The sequence below is a fragment of the Cricetulus griseus genome, chromosome 2 (assembly GCF_003668045.3).
Source record: "Cricetulus griseus strain 17A/GY chromosome 2, alternate assembly CriGri-PICRH-1.0, whole genome shotgun sequence".
Classification (NCBI taxonomy): Eukaryota; Metazoa; Chordata; class Mammalia; order Rodentia; family Cricetidae; genus Cricetulus; species Cricetulus griseus.
The window spans coordinates 418960959-418966958 of NC_048595.1; the positions used below are offsets into that span (position 1 = coordinate 418960959).

General features: G+C 42.1%; 1 protein-coding gene across 2 annotated transcripts in view; it reads right to left on the reverse strand.

The window, feature by feature from the left end:
* Plekhm3 (pleckstrin homology domain containing M3) overlaps nucleotides 1-5261 on the reverse strand; it is a 160643-nt gene extending 155382 nt beyond the window's left edge. For both annotated transcript variants that reach the window (XR_003481508.2, XM_027397104.2), the window contains exon 1: nucleotides 5092-5261. The gene's annotated coding sequence lies outside the window, so the exon portion shown is untranslated. The remainder of the gene's footprint in view (nucleotides 1-5091) is intronic.
* Nucleotides 5262-6000: the final 739 nt, after the last annotated feature.

The window sequence follows — 6000 nt, forward strand, 5'->3', positions numbered from 1 at the left end:
AGTTCTAGGCAAGCCAGGACTACAGAGAGAGAACTGACCTCAACAAAACAAAAGTAAATAAGTAGCTGCCTCTCTATTTTCACTTTGATTTTTACCCATAACTCATCTGCCATCGAGATTAGTGACACTCATCAACCAAATCATGTTTGGTTTTTTTGTTTGTTTGCTTTTGAGACAGGGTTTCTCTGTGTAGCATTGGAGCCTATCCTGGCACTCGCTCTATAGACCAAGCTGGCCTTGAACTCACAGAGATCCATCTGCTTCTGCTTCCTGAGTGCTGAATTAAAGGTGTGTGCCACCAACGCCCAGCCCAAATCATGTTATTACTGCATAGTCTTCAGGAAAGTAAGTTATAAAGGTTTTTTAGCATTGTTTATACCTACAGTTGCCAGTGAGATAGGAGCAGATTGTGTATGGACTTTGGGACTGGTGACCACTTTCATCACACTAGTTGTTAAATTCTCTGAATTATTTGGTTTGCACTTGCAGCTAGAACACATACCAAGTCAGTTCTGAAAGAAAAATAAAAATGGCTGGGCCGTTGGTGGCGCACGCCTTTAATCCCAGCACACGGGAGACAGAGGCAGGCAGATCTCTGTGAGGTGGAGGCCAGACTGGTCTCCAGAGTGAGTGCCAGGATAGGCTCCAAAGCTATACAGAGAAACCCTGTCTCAAAAAACCAAAAAAATCAAAAAAAAAAAAAAGAAAGAAAAAAGAAAAATGAAGAAAGCAATTCCTTGCCAGGTATTCCTCCATACCTTTTCTTTCAAGGAGTAAACATTTCCTAGGAAGGAAGCTGGCAGTGGCCAGGAGCCATGGTGGCAACTAACACTTTTGTTCCTGCTCTGAGTGTGGGAGAGGGTGATATGAACAGAAGAGGGGTCAGTTACTGGGAAAAGAGAAAGAGCAGCCATAGCCTGGTGTCCCTGGGAACAGTCTAGAGAGGAAGGATCCTAAAAAACCAGCCTACATAACTAATCAGACCTTCTGAAACTGGTACAGTATTACCAACCTCTCAGCCTGCCTTATAAACATGTAAATGCATAACCTCATCACAGCATGTCTGCTGTCTGATAAATACATACAAGCTTTGGACGTTTGTAGAGTGCTGTACTGGTCTCTGTCTAGCTTGGTTGTCAAGGTCCTAATGATAAGCTCTTCTTTTTTTTCTGTCAAATGACTACATATTCCTCAATCTTTTATTTGCTGGTTGTATACATCAACCGGAGGTGTAACCGAACACCTAGATCCATTCATCTTAAAGAAAACAACAGCTTATAGCTAGGTGTGGCAACACATGCCTATAATCTCAGTACTCCAGAGGCCAAGGCAGAAGGCATCTGATAATCAGCTCAGTTCAGATGAGGAACATTCAGGATGGTTTGGCTATAGACAAGATTGCTAGTTCAAAGCTAGCCTGGGCTACACAACAAGCTTCAGGCTTACCTAGGCTATATCATGAGACTCTGCCTTAGAAAAAAAATTAATAATAAAAGGAAAGGAAAAGAAACAAAGGAACAGGGGTGTTTAGTAAAATTTCATTCTTAAGCCTTCTTTTCTAGTACTTCAGTAACACATTGAGTGTTCTTTCCACAGAAGTTTGAAATGGTTGCCCTGCAGAGGAACACCATGCAACCTTTACAGTATTATTGTTTTCTGAGAAACTAACTTTCTGCTACTTACCTACATTATTTATGAACTTTATTGTTCACATTGTTTGTGCAGTGTTTAGATTCAAAATGTATTCTCCATAACGTAGGCAACTTTGAAACATTTATTGATCTTTGTGGTTATCAAAAAGGACAAGAACATTGTCAGTGTTTTTTAAAAGAATAAAGGCAAAACAAACAACTCTTATTCACTCTCTAGCAGGGGAGAAAGCACTGCATGATAAAGAACAAAAGGAAAAAGAGGGGGAGGAAAAGAGAGATGTAAGTTAGTTGAAAGCATGTTGTAGATATAGTTCTCTGTTGTCTTTCTCCCATTAGCAATGACTGAATCCTTTCCCATTGTTAAAATTCTCCATAAATATCTTTTTAATATTTGCATTATGTCATATCTTTTGACGGAACCATAATTTGACTGTTCCCCTGTTACTAGGTACCATTGCCAATTCTTTTCTACATATAGGCATATTCAGCATTATGTTGAATTTAACTACTCTCGTAAGTTCCTTTGAACTTCTAAAATAGGAATTGCTAAGTCAATGGGGAGGAGCAATGCTGAGGCTTTTTATACATTTATACAGTCAATGTGCTTTTCAGAAAGGCTGTCCTAACTGTTTGCTTCTCATGGCATCTGAGAATGTCTGTTCCATAACAGACTACTTGACATGAGAATTAAAACTCTTTGAAATCTATAGTAATTTGAGAGTTGGAAAAGTATTACCTTGTTATTGTTTCCATTTTCATTTATTTGATTAATTGAAAGAGCTCAATTTAACATATTAGCTATTTCATTCTAATTCCTATCATAATATGTTAACTTTCTGTCCACAAAATAAAATTCCCACAGTAATCAGCTTGCAAAGGGTTTATTTTGTTCACAGTTTTTAGTTTATGATTCATTGATCTCATTACATTTGGGACTGAGGCAGGGTCAGAGTTCATTACAGAGCACTGAACAAAAAGACAGAACAGGCAGGATCCAGAGCCCCACAACTCCCTTTGCTGGCCTTCCCTCAATGTCCTAAAGACTTCCTACCTCTAGTAAGTCCCACCCCCTTTAAATGCCTCTACAAGGTCTAAGTTTTTGGCACACAGGCCCTGGGGGACATCCCAGATCCACAGTCTGTTTGCTGTGAGATAATCCTTCTGTACCCTGTGCATACTTATTACTCACACTGCTAAATAAAAAAAGCTGACTGACCTATAGCAAGGCAGACTAAGGCTAGATGGGAAAGCCAAACTGAAAATGCTGGGGGGCGGGGGAGGAAGGGTGGAGTCAGGAGTTGCCAGGAGACTCAGAAGAAGCAAGATGCTAGAAGACAGATAAAGTCACGGGCAACATGGTAAAACATAGATTAATAGAAATGGGTTTAAATGTAAGAGCTAGTTAGTCGTAAGCCTGAGCTATTGGCCAAGCATTTATATTCATATATTCAGCGTCTGAGTCAGTTATTTGGGATCAGTTGGGACAGGAAAACTCCGTTTATATCTGTTTAATTTTTTATGTTAATTTTTCTGCTAGATTCTGTATTACTTTTCTATCATAACACAACATATTTTCACACTCTGGATTGCTTTAAACAATATTTCTCATCAGCTCAGCTGGGCTGGCTCCTATATAGAAATTCTGTTTTAAACTTAAACTTACCTGGATTGTTGACAAAAATCCAGGTTTTTGTAGCTTCATGCTGGTTGTCAGCCAGGAAGCCACTCTTGGTAGTTTTAGGCCTTCCAAATTCCTCAAGGCTGCCTAAATTCCCGCTCACAGGTATCACCCATCTTTAAACCAGCTACAGTATGTTGTGTCTTCCCAGCAACAGAAAGCTCTCCACTGTTTTATGGGCACTTTCGGATTAGATTAGACCCACCTTGATGACCTCACCATTCCACCTTTATGTGTGCCATGTAATATAACATAGTCAGGTAGTAATGTCTTACATGCATAGGTTCTGGGGATGAGCAAAAATGTTGGAAGGAAGACAGTTAGGAACTACAACTGTCCTGGAGTCTTAGGTGTCAATGGATGGGCCACCATGCCTGGCAAGTTGATATTTTTAAAGTGCCTGGAACAGCCACTAGAATAGGTGTCTGATGACTATCAAATATTCCAGTACTGAAAAGCAGATAGGTAATTATCAAGTGTCGGGGGAGGGATGGAAGAGGAAGTTCTTGTTGAATGGGTGGAGAGATAGACTACATGACATTTGGTGGCACATCCCAGCAGAGGCAGGTAGATCTCTGTGAGTTCGGGGCCAGCCTAGTCTACATAAGAATTTCCAGGCTAGACAGGGTTACGCAGAGAGTAATCCTCATTAAATCCTTGATGAGGTAGCTATTATTCCCATTCTACAGATTAGGAAACAGCAAAATTGAGTAAACTTCCAAGGATGACACAATGACAAAATCACCAAACAAGAACTTAAGCTGAGGTAATGCAACTTTAAAGGTCTTGCTAGAACCATGGCATTGTGAAAGTATTTACTATAAAGACAGACACATCAGACATTGATATTATTTCCTGGCATATGACATTTACACATTTCTTGTCAATTTAACCTAATATTTGACTCCTAGCTAAAAGTTAGATTATATTACCAAGGTAACACATGTTTATTAACCTTTTAAAGACCAATTTTTTGCCAAGGTATTTGCTTGAAGTAAACAAAACAAAAACTATTTGGTATTTTATTTTAAGCAAAAAAACTTAGAATGTGTGCTACTCTCTAGTGCTGTGTAAGTACAAATCACAATTTATTAAGATTATTCAAAATATTTTAAAGGAAAAACCAAGATGTTTCTCTCTAGTTGCATGGATCAAAGAAAAAAAAAAAGAACTAAAAACATTTGCAAACAACAACATAGGTCAATCTGTTTAACCTGTTAAATTAAAAAGCAAACTATACATATAGGTCAGTCTCTATTTATCATTGGAACTTAGCAGAATTGTTTCAGCTTAAGGGGCGGCCCTCGGAACTCCTTATCTTATTTTTTGTTTTTGTTTTAGCTCGGTAAGCTTTTCGTACAACACCAATTTGTCATCAGTCCTGTGGCGTCATTTACTATACATTCAAAATGGGCAAAGTCAACAGAAAACGATCATCGTGTTTCTCTGGAGCTAAAAGCTCGGCTGGGGTTTGGTTTTTATGATCACCGGGGAGGGGTTCCTAAAAAAAACAACGCAGGGAACAGGATCACCTTATTCAACTACTTTCTAATTTCTACGTTTACTCGATTCACAAAAAGACAGCGGATCATGTCATCCCCTCACTCATCACCCACAAACGAAGCGCTATCTCCAGCTCGAAGCACAACAGAAAGCAGAGCGTGGGAAGCATCCCTGCGACCCCGGGGTGCTCCGGGGATGTGTCATCCTGTCCCTCTCCCCGCCCCGCCCGCCCGAGGCCGCAGCCAGGCGTATGCTCACCGTGGCTGTGGTCCGGTCACCCCCGCAGCCTGCAGCCGATTCCCGGCAGGCTCCGGACCCCGGCAGGCTCCGGACCCCGGCAGCCCGCCCTCCTCACCGCCAGCCGCTCCGCTCCGGCCGCCGACCATCCCGGCCCGGCTGTGTTTACAAGCGGCTTCTCGCGGTCCCACTCTCAAATGCTTCCCCGCGGCAGCCCGGCAGCCAGACCCGGGCACACAGGGTTCCCGCTGACAAGGACCGGCCCCTCCTGCGGGAGGAGTAGGCGGCCGGGCGCGGCCTGACCTCCTTATTATCGCATTGTTTCCTACACAACCTGTATCAAAGGCTCGGTTCCCCTCCCGCTCCAAGTGTTTGCACTTGGAATCTACCAGGATAGGGTCAGCTATCAGCAGTTGTCATAGCTAAGAGCCGCTCTCCAATTCAATGCTTTCCAAAAGTAGAAACCAACTGCTTTTCATCTCTAGTTAGGTGCACCGGTTGAAAGGGTGTGGTTGAGCTGAGCGTTGGTGGCGCACGCTTTTAATCCCAGCACTCGGGAGGCAGAGGCAGGAGGATCTCTGTGAGTTCGAGGCCAACCTGGTCTACAGAGTGGGTTCCAGTACAGCCTCCAAAGCAATACAAAGAAACCACGTCTCGAAAAGCAAAAAAAAAAAAAAAAAAAAAAAAAAAAAAAAAAAAAAAAGACAGGGTGTGGTTGAGAGGGAAGGTCTCTAACCTGGGTGTGGATTCCCAATTTAGCAGAGAGGGAGTTGCTGGGGGTTGGAAGGCACCTCTGGAGAAGTCTCCAAATGACTAGCCACTTTTGCAAGGTTGTGCGGTCCCAGTTGGACAGATGTCTTCCTTTCAGTTTGCAGCCTCAGTGTCTATCACAGCATATGTCTTAGTTGCTTTCTCATTTAGGATTAGTAA